Here is a 13,216-nt window from a genome sequence, read left to right as displayed (position 1 = left end):
CTATATCTCTGTTTTGGTACCAGTACCATGCTGTTTTGGTTACTGTAGCCTTGTAGTATAGTTTGAAGTCAGGTAGCGTGACGCCTCCAGCTTTGTCCTTTTGACTTAGGATTGTCTTGGCAATGCGGGCTCTTTTTTGGTTCCATGAGTGACAATTTCTTTTGCCAGGAAGTGTTCTAGGGATTTGAGATACATCAGTGAATAAAATGAACAAAGTTCTCTGCCCTTATGGGTTTACATTCAGTGATTTTATAATACATCCTAAAGTGTAGTCCTAAGCAAAGTCAATTAAGGTGGAAAACTGTCTTCAATAACATTTTTTTTGATAAACTTACCTAAAATTTAGGATTATCTACAAATATTTGATACAGACGTATGTATTTTTTTCATTTTAGAATGTGAGACAGGCTACTAAAGTGTCCTAATTATTGAAAAATATACAATAAACATCTAACCGTATTTATATTTGGCTGGATGTTATATAAAATAACTCAATAAACTGTGTTCTTTACCAAAACCATATTTATAATTTAAGATTGAGATGTTGCATAATGAATTCAGTGTACTTAAAACTGCTCTCTATACTGAACATAACACTTTCAAAAACATTGTTAAACAAACCAAAGGAACTCCTCAGGGTAAACACTTAGAGTAAGAATAGCCAGAGTATGCTTCAATGTCCCAAAATCCCAATAACCTGGACACAGGATCTTGTATAAGTACTTCAGGAAACTAAAAAAAAAAAAAGTATGATTAAGTTCAACTTCAAAAGTTATCTTAAGAGGGATAATTGCAATTTAGAGGATAACTTTCATGTAGAAACTCATCTTCATTAAAATCAAAACAAGGGATATATCAAGATAACATAAGTTAACATAAGCATAAGGCAGCTTGTGAATTCACAGCAAGTAGTTCCAGTATGACAAAAATGGTATTACAAATATTGGATTTAATTTAAATAAAATAATACTCTTTCTTCCAGTGAATCACCAAAGTCATTAATTTGCAGGACAATTATATTTTGAAAAGTTAATTTTGTGTCCTCCTCTCCCCCACTTGCTCCTGTGAAGAGCTGAATATAGGACAATAAGACAGTGTCCTACACTTGGAAGCCTCTTCTCTTTCATTTCTTTGCTCTCCGGCTTTTTTTTAAAGGATTCTCTATTTATTTCTTCATTACGCATCACACACGGCCGTGCACAGGCAATGGAGGCTCACCACTGTTACTGTTAATGCCACAGTGCCCACTCCTGCTGTTTAGCTGCCAGAAGAGCTCTTTAACAAACCCAAGAAAGCCAGAGTCCATGCTGTTTTTAGCTAGTCCAAAGGACATTGTTTAATATAACCTTGGGATTTCGTTGCCTTCAACTGAAGCTTTTTCTTAGTCAAAGGCAAATAATGATGAATGTTACAATTAAACATTGAAGCATATCACAGTGGACTTTTCAATAAACAACCCAGTATTTTTTTTTTTTGTCTTAATTACATAGAATGATAAGGAAATACCTCTTCAGAAGTAGAAACATACTTGCTAGCCACCTTGATTTTTGTGAGTATATTATCTTTGCTGCCTAATAAGAAACGTTGGGCAAGTGGAATACAGACTGTGAATTACTGGAAAGCCTATATAACCCTAATGACCACCAGTGACTCCATCCATCACATGCACCATGGAAGTCAACCCATGAGTTCAGAACGGACATTTGTGTCTACACAGAAAAAGAGGAGTGTATTTTATTTATTGTAGTTTTTCTACTGCTTCCAAACCATGTCCTTAGACTGTAAATTTCCCCTCGGAGAGTGGCATTTCTTCCTTCATGTTTGCTGCAGGCGGAATAGACCCCCAAATAACAAGCACAATTCCCTCCCACTCTTGCCTAAGTAATACTTTGACCATTTTACTCATGAAAGATGATTTGAGATAAGGTCGCAAAAGTCTCAAAGGGCGTGAGTCAGGATTTTTAGCTAGAGGAACATTGACTCACCAGCTGCCATGGACCAAGTCACTTCTTCACTATGATTTCTATGGAAGGTTTTCACCTACACTCCCAAGAGAATACTTTGTCTGGCACTAACCTCTTTAAACTTCATTTTCTTCTAAGATAAAATGATACTTACCATTAGGAGTTTTTGAATTAGTAAGTGAGATAATCCAAATAAAATGTTAAGATAATGTTCTACACGTTGCCATTGTTGTTGCTATTTTCATTTTAATTATGTGAAAATTAAATGAAATACTGGATGAAAAATGTCCTGTAAAGAGTAAATTTCTATTTGCACTATAATTATTGCATAACAATTTAATAATAATAAAACAATTTAATCCATTGTCATTTCAGCCTCACTAGAACTGTAAATTTTTAATTTCTAATGAATGGGCTTCCACATGCATTGCTTGGTATGTTTTACTTACCATCTCTGTGGAGTTTATTACTGGTAAGATCACCTTTTATAAATGTTTGGTTTGTGCCTAGGGAAATCTTATTATTTTCAAAATAATACCCAAACAGAATTTTACCAAGGTGTAAGCACTCAATCATTCTTTTGTTTAATAAAAAAATAAGTTACCAGCCAGGCACGGTGGCTCACGCCTGTAATCCCAGCACTTTGGGAGGCCGAGACGGGTAGATCACTTGAGGTTAGGAGTTCAAGAACAGTCTTGCCAACCTGGTGAAACCCCGTCTCTACTAAAAATACAAAAATTAGCTGGGCGTGGTGGTACATGACTGCAGTCCCAGCTACTCGGGAGTCTGAGGTGGGAGAATTGCTTCAACCCGGGCAGCGGAGGCTGCAGTAAGCTGAGACTGGGCCATTGTGCTCCAGCCTCGGTGACAGAGCAAGACTCCGTCTCAAAAAAAAAAAAAAAAAAAAAAGTTACCATTCATAAATTTAGTCATCCAAATCAAATACTGGGACACTTTATTATGTAGAAATTTTGGATCGTAGAAGTGAAGCTTCTGTATAACTGAAGTTTTACTATTTTAACCATCATTTTCAGTTGTTTTCGAAATAACTTTCTGCACTTTATAATTTCTTGCTTTCTTAAAAATATGGATGATAATCTGACACTTTCTCAATGACTCCAAAAAGCATGATAGCTACTGGCAATTGCATTAAGTTCTATTCTGGTAGGCTTTGTTTTTCTCTTTTTCATTGTCCAGCCATCAGCTACCCCTCCCAGGGTTCATGCGGCCATCTGTCTCCGAATTTACTGTTTCTAATCTGCTGAGCTATGAGAATTCAGGTGACTCAGAGATTTATTCTTGTGTGTAAATTAAGAGACTATTTTCTTGTTCCACAAAATACTAAACTCTTAGTACAAGGAAATCGAGTAGTTATTTTAGGAGTTAGGGACTTTTTTTTTTTTTTTTTCTCATTATTTCTGAGTTCTCAACTGCTCTGGTGAAAATTAAAATTTCCAGAAAAAAATATTTCTGTGAACATAGAGAACCAAAATACAAAGGATTTGGGGGGGTACAGGCATACTTTGTAAATATGGTTAATATGGTTTGGCTGTGTCCCCACACAAATCTCATCTCAAATTGTAATCCCACCAGGTTGGGGGCAGTTTTCCCCATGCTGTTCTCATGATAGTGAGGGGGTTTATTAGGGAGAATTGCCTCACATGATCACAAGGTGAAATCCCATGGTAGACCCTCTTCAAGCTGAGGAGCAAGGAAGCCTTTAGTGCCACAGCTCGAGTCTCAAAGCCTCAGAAATAGGGAAGCTGGCCTATGTGTGGTGGATCACACCTGTAATCCCAGCACTTTGGGAGGCTGACGTGGGCAGATCACCTGAGGTCAGGAGTTCAAGACCAGTCTGACCAATATGGAGAAACCCTGTCTCTACTAAAAAATACAAAACTAGCCGGGTGTGGTGGTGCATGCCTGTAATGCCAGCTACTAGGGAGGCTGAGGCACGAGAATCACTTGAACCTGGGAGGAGGCAGAGGTTGCGGTGAGCCGAGATCTAGCCTGGACAACAAGAGTGAAACTCTGTCTCAAAAAATAAAAGAAAAAAAGGTAGGGAAGCCGACAGTGCAGCCTTCATGGGCCTGAGAGCCCCTGGCAAACCACCAGAGTATGTCCAAAAGTCCAAAAGCTGAAGAACCTGGAGCTTGATGTTCAAAGGCAGGAAGCATCTAGCATGGGAGAAAGATGAAAACTGGAAGACTTAGCAAGCCGGCTTATCCCACCTTCATCCTCCTGCTTTTTCTAGCCACACTTGCAGCAGGTTGGATGGTGTCCAACCACATTGAGGGTGGGTCTTCCTCTCCCAGTCTACTGACACAAGTGTTTACTTCCTCTGGCAATGCCCTCACAGGCACACCCAGAAACAATACTTTCCATCCTTTAGTCCAGTCAAGTTGACATTTAATATTAACCATCATGGAAGATAATTGTAAATTTCCTGATGACCTGTAGTTGATAATATTTTCCAAATTTTCTAATACAATAATAATAACTAACATTGTTGAATGGTTGATGTATATCATTTTGAAACTTTACATAGTTTATTTTATTTAACGAATGCTGATATAGTGCCTATTTACATACCAGATACTACACTAAGCCATATACAAATATTAACTTATTAAATGACATAAATTTTTATATGTAAGTAATCACTTCTTAAAAGTCTCATTATTCTTGATTTACAGGTGGGGAAACTGAGCCTCTGAGAAGTCCTATAATGTGCTCAATGTCTCAGAGCTATTGAATGGAACAGCCAGTACCAAAGACAGGATCCTATGTTTCTAAGAATATTATCTTATACCATAAACACTACAACAGACAGTTAACCTTGAAAATAGAAACATTCACTCTGAGAATCTGAATCCAGTATTATTAAATCTAATGGTTCAGGAAAAAGGCAAGACAATTTTCAAATTGGTAAAAAATGGATGGAGAGGAACCTTCCATTTAAAATAAAGGAGAAGCAGGTTTGGGGGTTATTGTTAGGAATGTAAAACATCCACTTTCCCCCTCTGATTTATCTCTGTCCAATTCCTAATCTAGACTATAGGACATGATTTATCAGTTTTATCCATATTTCATTACTTACACGGATCAAGAGCACAGGCTCTGAATTCAGGTTACTTGGTTCAAGTACAGATTCCGCTGTCTGAATGTGGGAAATTTAAGTTTTCCTGAGAAGTTTCCTCATTTGTGAATTGGTGCTAGAATAGTACCTATCTCATACGGTTATTTTGAAAGTTAACTAAAATAAAAGTTCTTCACAGAAAGCATAGCATATATTAATTGATTAATAAATGCTCATTTTTAATGTCATCATTTTGAAAATGTGTTCCATAGAAAGCTGATACAACTAGCAGCTCACTGAAAAAAGGCTGCCTCTATTGAATTTGGGAAGTGTCACTTTTTCTTTAGTTTCTTCATAGAGAGTCACAATGTAAATTGTTGTAGTAAATGTTCTTTAAAAATGAGTGATAGGAAAAGTGTTTAACTTTATTTAGCTCAGTATCTCTCAAACTTGTTTGTCCACAGAACCTATGTATGTATGCTGTTTCTGCACATGTGTATGTAAGCCACTCAGTCCCTAAAACTAGTTTTTCACAGAACACATTGCTGGGAAATTGTGTCCCTCACTAAAATATCTGAAATGGGACTGATGAGAAATTGCAGAGTGGTGACTAATGTGATCATTTCAAATCTGGATCATATCAGTAAGCTTCAAATATCAGCATGTCTGTTAATGGGACTAAGGCACTTGCAACTTAGATTGCCTGAAGGTAACTTCATGTGTTTCTAGGAGAAACTCTTAGTTTGGCCTTTTGAATCTTAATCATTCCTGCCATCATCACCATCATCATATCATCATCATCATCATCATGGCCTGCATATAGTTAGTGGTTGAATATATGCCAAGCACAGTGCTAAGTGTTTTATTTGCATTAGTCCTAATGGCTGCCCTGTGAGGTAGACATTTGACTCTCATTTTTATATAGTGGGACATGGGCTTAAAGCGGTTATGTGCCCAAGATAACAGGATTAAATATAGAATACTCTCTTGTGTATCTAGCTGTCCTGAAAAGAGGCTTGACATATTACTGGTGAGAATAATTGCTAGTGAAAAACTTGTAACAGTAGCTCACCTGGGGGTGAGCTAGGATCTGTGACTGGGCATTTCAGAAGCATGCCCTCTTAGGAGGCGAGTTTCCTCAAAAGCTCTGCCATCTCTGTGTGTGTCAGATAAATGCCCCCTCAAAGGCCCAGACTAGAGGAAACCTAAAAGTAGCAAAGCAGCAGGAGGGAATGTGGCCCATTTATTGTTGGGAATGAATTTGCTTCATCACAGAACAGTCTCTTTCTTTTTAACTTTGGAATAGTGAAGCTGAACTTCATCATGCTGCTCACATTACGGTCTGTTATAGGTTTTCATGGTGCGGTGAAAGAGCTAGGCTGTACCTATAGATGACAGGAACAGAAATATGTGGGACACAGCTTTGCAAACTATGCCTGTACAGCATATCTGGCTTGTCCCCTATTTTTGCATGCTTGTAAGCTGAGAATTGTTTTAAGATTTTAAAATGGTTACACAATATCTATGCAATATCCTCAATTGTGTTTCTTGGTTCATACAGCTGAAAATATTTACTGCCTGGCCTTTTAAAAAATTTTGCTGATCCCTGATGCAGAATATCAATATCAATATAAAGATCAAGCACCAACTCGGGTTAACCGTTACTGTTAAGGGAGAGGTTAACATTTTCTGCAGAAAATATTACCCAGAGAAGGAATCCCAGAGAATGGTCAATTAGTGTTTTATTGCAGATTTAATTTATATTTTAATAAATGCAGTATGTAATCTAAGTATTTCAAAAACCTGGGAACATGATGGTTACACCTCTTCTCGCCCTTCCTTCCCCATAGTTGATAGAAGCTGGGGTGAACACTTGACAAGTTATGTCAATCAGATTCTTTTTCCTGATGGAACAGGGAATAGGATTACAGTTAGCATCTGAATGTGGGTTGATTCTAGGCACAGTTAGATACTCTTGCTGTGTAAGTCAGCCATTTTAACCATGTCCACAGAGATCAGAGAAAGTTGGTCTGCAAAGGAATAAGAATATGAATAGAGAACAGAAGAGAATCAAGCAGAGAAACTACTACCTGATTACAGACAACTATCTAGATTTTGGTTTCAGGAATCTCCAGAGCTGCTTTCCAACATGGTAGTCACCTGTGGCTACTAAGTCCTTGCAATGTGGCCAGTCCAAATTAAGTTGTCTGTACATGTAAAATACACATTAGATTTCAGAAACTTCGTGCAAAAAAAATAGTTTTAAAATTTCATTAATTTTATTATTCCCCGTTGAAATGACAATATTTTGGATATATTGGGTTAAAATCAATTTAACTTTATTCTCTTTTAGGTTTTTTAAAGTGGCTACTAGGAAATCTAATCTTATTAATGTGTTTCCCATTATGCTTCTATTAAACAGTGATGCTCTACAGATTCAACTACTTTGATTCTAAGAAATACTGATATATATATTGTACTCCTCTACTCTACCTTATTTTTCTTTTGCTGAACCTAAATCAAGTTGGTTTTAATTACTGTAAAAAAAAGACTCTTGATAAAATAATGAGCTCTTTCCACATGCCTAACTTATAGTATCTCATGCAATGGAAAAATTTTGCTCAATATGACAATTTGCCAGAGCTAAAGACCTTACCCTTCAGACTTCGGGTTCTCAAATGGCAGTGTAGAAGCAAGTTGGCTTTATCCCTACCCCAAAGAAAATGAAAAACAAATATACAGTGCTGAGATTATCACCAGCAGTATCCCAAAAGTCGAATATGAGAATGCGATCATTTCTAGGGCCACAGAGAAGTGAAGTGACTCTGAGCAGATGGTAAGAGACTTGGAATTTCTTATTTGTAGTGGCCCTTCTTCCAGTAGGTCTGGCACAAAATGCATAGGACTCTTCCCCCTGACTCATGTTTTCTACACCGGAAAAAATGAGATTGAGGTGGACAAGCAGCTTCCTACTATCTAGAATTCCGTGTCAGGGGACCAGTCCCCGCTTCAACCCAAAGGAAGCATTGGGAGTGACTAAAGGGAGAAATATCCCTGATCATGGCCAGATACAAAGCAGGAGGTGGATGTATCACCCAGAGCACTGGAAATTCTTCCCTGTAACTAGGCCATAGCCAAATCAGAGTGGCTTTTCGGCAGCACCATACTATAAGAGGCTTTATCCACAATTCCCATGGACAGAAACCTCTAGCCAGTCTTTCCACACTATCAAGATATTCCCTTTGGGACCTCTCCCATTTAGGATGGGCAGCACTCTGTTTACTAAAACTGAGGCCAATGTGGGTTTAAGGTGCCATTGCCATCTAGTGCTCAAAAGAAGGCAACAACCTAGGAAAAAAAAAAAAAAGAAAAGGAAAAGAATAGGTAAATTACAAAGAATCTCTAGGCAAAGATATTCAATAAAAAGTAAAACAAGCCAGATAGAGAAAACTGGAACAAATAACTAATCCTTGAATACAAAAAAAAGATATGCATTCCCCAAAATCAAATGAACAAAGCAGGGAACCAGTAACTATCTCTAATGAGACAGCAATATGTGGACTCTCTGACCAAGAATTCAAAATAGCAGTTTTAAGAAAATTCAGTGATCTTCAAACTTACACAGAAAACAATTCAGAAATTTATCGGAGAAATTTAACAAAGATATTAAAATAAGTGTAAAAGTCAAACAGAAATCTTGAAACTGAGAAAATGTGTTAGAGGACATCAACAGCAGGATGACTCAAGCAGAGGAAATAATCTGTGAGATGAAGATAGGCTACTTGAATAGAAAAAAGGATAAAAAGTAATGAAGCTCGCATGCAAGATAGAGGATTACTTCAAAGCCAAATCTAAGAATCTTGGTGTTCAAGAGGGAGTTAAGCAGGAGCAAGGGGTAGAAAGCTTATTCAAAGAAAAAATAACATAAAACTTTCTAAAATTTGAGAAAGAGACAAATATCCAGGTACAGGAATATCAGAGAACACCAAATAGATTCAAAACAAATAGGACAACCCCAAGACATAAAACAGGCAAACTCTCAAAGGACAAGGACAAAGAAAGGATTCTAAAAGCAGCAGCAGCACAACAAAAGAAGAAAAGAATAAATAAAGGAGTTCCAACGATCAGGCAATAGCCTTCTCAGCAGAAAATACAGCTTATGGGAGGGAGTGAAACAACATTTCAAAGTGCTCAGAGAAAAAAACCTGGCATCTAAGAATAGTATATCCAACAAAGCTCTCCAAATATAAAGGTGAGAGAAAGATTTTTCCAGACAAAACCTGAGAGAATTCACTACCACCACACTTGCCTTCTAAGAAACACCAAAAGGAGTTCTTAAATGTGAAAGAAAAATTACTAAAGTGCCAAAAGAAAACATTTGAAGGTACAAAATAAAGTACATGAGCAGATACAAAATGGTGTAATACCATAATTGTGATGTGCAATCCACTCATAATTCTTGTATGAAGCCCAAAAGACAAATGTATCAAAATAATAAAACTTACAGCAACCTGTTAAGAAATAAGTAATATAGAAATATGTACATTAAGGCAAAATAAAGTCAAAATGTTTGTTTGCTTGGGGGTGATGGAGTTAAACTATAGAATTTTTTTTTTAATGTTTACTTTGTATCTATTCTTTGTGATCTAAGTTGTCATCTTTTAAAAATAACTTGCTATATCCACAAGATGTATTTTGTAAACCTCATGGTAACCACAATGAAAAAAAAAACTAAAAATAGATTCATTAAAAATAAATAGTGCTGAATTCCAGTGTGCTACCGGAGAAAATTGCTTTACCACAAAGGAAGGCAGTGTCAAAGGAAAGTAGAGAGAAAAGATTACAAACAACCAGAAAACAGACAACAAATTGGCAGTAGTAAATCTCTACTCATCAGTAACACTGAATGTAAATGGACTGAATTCTCCAATTAAAAACTCTATAGGAAACCCACTTAACCTATAAAGACACATAGAGACTGAAAGCGAAAGAGTTGAAAAAGATATTCCATGCAACTGGAAACCAAAAAAAAGCAGGAGTAGCTATACTTATATCAGATAAAATAGACTGCAAATCAAACACTGTAAGAAGAGACAAGGTTACTATATAATGAAAAAGAGGTCAATTCAGCAAAAGGATATAACAATTATAAATATCTATGCACCCAACATCAGTGCTCTCAAGTATATAAAGCAAACTTTAATAGATCTAAAGAGAGAGATAGACTGAAATACAATAATGGTAGGGGACTTTAACTCCTCATGTGCAATAATGGACAGATCATCTGGACAGAAAACCAACAAAGAAATATTGATGTTAATTACTTAGTAGACCAAATAGTCCTAACTGACATTTATAAAATGTTGCCTCCAACTGCTGCAGAATACACGCTCTTTTCATCAGCAACTGGAACATTCTCCAGAACAGACCACATCTTGGGCCACAGAACAAGTCTCAAGAAATTTGAAAGAGTAGAAATCATATAAAGTATCTTTTCTGACCACAATGGAATAAAATTAGAAATCAATAACAAGAGGAACCTCAAAAAATACACCAACGCAGGAAACTTAAACAACATGCTCCTAAATGACTAAGTGGTCAATGAAGACATTATAAAGGAAATCAATTAATTTATTGAAACAAATGAAAATGGCAATACAACTTATCAAATCTAGGGGCCCAGCAAAAGCACTACTAAGAGGGAAGTTTATAGAAATAAACAGCTATATCAAAAAAGTAGGAAGTCTTCAAGTAAACAACTTAAGGGTGTATCTCAGGGAGTTTAAAAAAAATAGTTGAAGGAAGGAAATAATGAAGAACAAAGCAGAAACAAATAAAATTGAGACTAGAAAAACAATATGGAAGATGAGCAAAATGAAAAGTTGGCTTTTTGGAAAAAGAAACAAAATCAACAAACCTTTAGCTAGACTAACAAAGAAAAAAAAACCCAAATAAGTAAAATTAGAAATGAAAATAAAATGAAACAACTGAGACCACAGAAAGACAAAGAATCATTAGAGATCATTATTTACATAAACAAAGCCCAACAAATTTGAAAACCTAAAATAAATGGATAAATTCCTGGACACATACGACCTACTAAGGTGGAACCTTGAGAAATAGAAAACCTTAGCAAACCAATAATAAGTAATAAAATTGAAGCCATAATCAAAAGTCTCTCACTAGAGAAGAGTGTAGGACCTGATGGTTTCACTACTAAATTCTACCAAACATTTAAAGAAAAGCTAGTATTAGTCCTAATTAAACTCTTCAAAAAAATTGAAGAGGAAGGAATACTTCCAAACTCATTCTACAAGTCAGGCATTACCATAGTTCCAAAACCAGACAAGAGCAGAACAGCAACAATAACAAACTACAGGTTAATATCACTGATGAACACTGATGGAAAAATCCCCAATAAAATACTAGCAAACTGAATTAAACAACACGTTAAAGAACTTATTCACCATGATTGATTGAGATTCATCCCTGGGATGCAAAAATAATTCAACACATGTAAATCAATAAACGTGATACATTAACAGAACCAAGAACAAAATACATAATTTCAATAGGTGCTAAAAGAACATTTGGTGATAAAATTCAACAGCCTTTCATGATAACATTCTCTTATCAAACTGGGTATAAAAATAACTGACCTCAACATAATAAAGACCATATACGACAAACTCACAGCTAACATTGTACTAATGATGGGGTGGCCTGCCCCTCCACACCTGTGGGCATTTCTTGTAGAGTGGGACGAGACTGAGAAAAGAAATAAGACACAGAGACAAAAGTATAGAGAAAGAAAAGTGGGCCCAGGGGACTGGCGCTCAGCATACGGAGGACCCGCGTCGGCACTGGTCTCTGAGTTCTCTCAGTATTTATTGATCACTATCTCTACGATCTCGGAGAGGGAGATGTGGCAGGACTATAGGGTAATGGTGGGGAGTGGGTCAGCGCGAAAACATGTGAGCAAAGATCTCTGTCATAAATAAGTTTAAGGAAAGGTGGTGTGCCTTGATGTGCACGTAGGCCAGATTTATGTTTGACTTTACACAAACGTCTCGGTGCATGAAAGAGCAGTATTGTCGCCAACATGTCTCACCTCCAGCCACAAGGCAGTTTTCTTCTATCTCAGTAAATAGAACTTACCATCGGGTTTTACACCGACACATTCCATTCCCAGGGACGAGCAGGAGACAGATGCCTTCCTCTTATCTCAATGGCAAAGAGGCCTTCCTCTTTTACTAATCCTCCTCAGCATGGACCCTTTAGGGTATCGGGCTGGGAGTAGTCGGGTCTTTCCCTTCCCACGAGGCCATATCTCAGGCTATCACATGGGGAGAAACCTTGGACAATACCTAGCTTTCCTAGGCAGAGGTCCCTGCCTTCCACAGTGTATTGTGTCCCTGGGTACTCGAGATTAGAGAATGGTGATGACTTTTACCAAGCANGACCCGCGTCGGCACTGGTCTCTGAGTTCTCTCAGTATTTATTGATCACTATCTCTACGATCTCGGAGAGGGAGATGTGGCAGGACTATAGGGTAATGGTGGGGAGTGGGTCAGCGCGAAAACATGTGAGCAAAGATCTCTGTCATAAATAAGTTTAAGGAAAGGTGGTGTGCCTTGATGTGCACGTAGGCCAGATTTATGTTTGACTTTACACAAACGTCTCGGTGCATGAAAGAGCAGTATTGTCGCCAACATGTCTCACCTCCAGCCACAAGGCAGTTTTCTTCTATCTCAGTAAATAGAACTTACCATCGGGTTTTACACCGACACATTCCATTCCCAGGGACGAGCAGGAGACAGATGCCTTCCTCTTATCTCAATGGCAAAGAGGCCTTCCTCTTTTACTAATCCTCCTCAGCATGGACCCTTTAGGGTATCGGGCTGGGAGTAGTCGGGTCTTTCCCTTCCCACGAGGCCATATCTCAGGCTATCACATGGGGAGAAACCTTGGACAATACCTAGCTTTCCTAGGCAGAGGTCCCTGCCTTCCACAGTGTATTGTGTCCCTGGGTACTCGAGATTAGAGAATGGTGATGACTTTTACCAAGCATACTGCCTTCAAGCACTTTTTTAACAAAGCACATCCTGCACAGCCCTGAATCCATTAAACCTTGAGTCAACACAGCACATGTCTCTGCAAGCACAGGGTTGGG

Source organism: Rhinopithecus bieti, unplaced genomic scaffold (genome assembly GCF_001698545.2).
Source record: "Rhinopithecus bieti isolate Rb0 unplaced genomic scaffold, ASM169854v2 scaffold_32422, whole genome shotgun sequence".
NCBI lineage: Eukaryota > Metazoa > Chordata > Mammalia > Primates > Cercopithecidae > Rhinopithecus > Rhinopithecus bieti.
Note: the sequence above shows the minus strand (reverse complement) of the source record.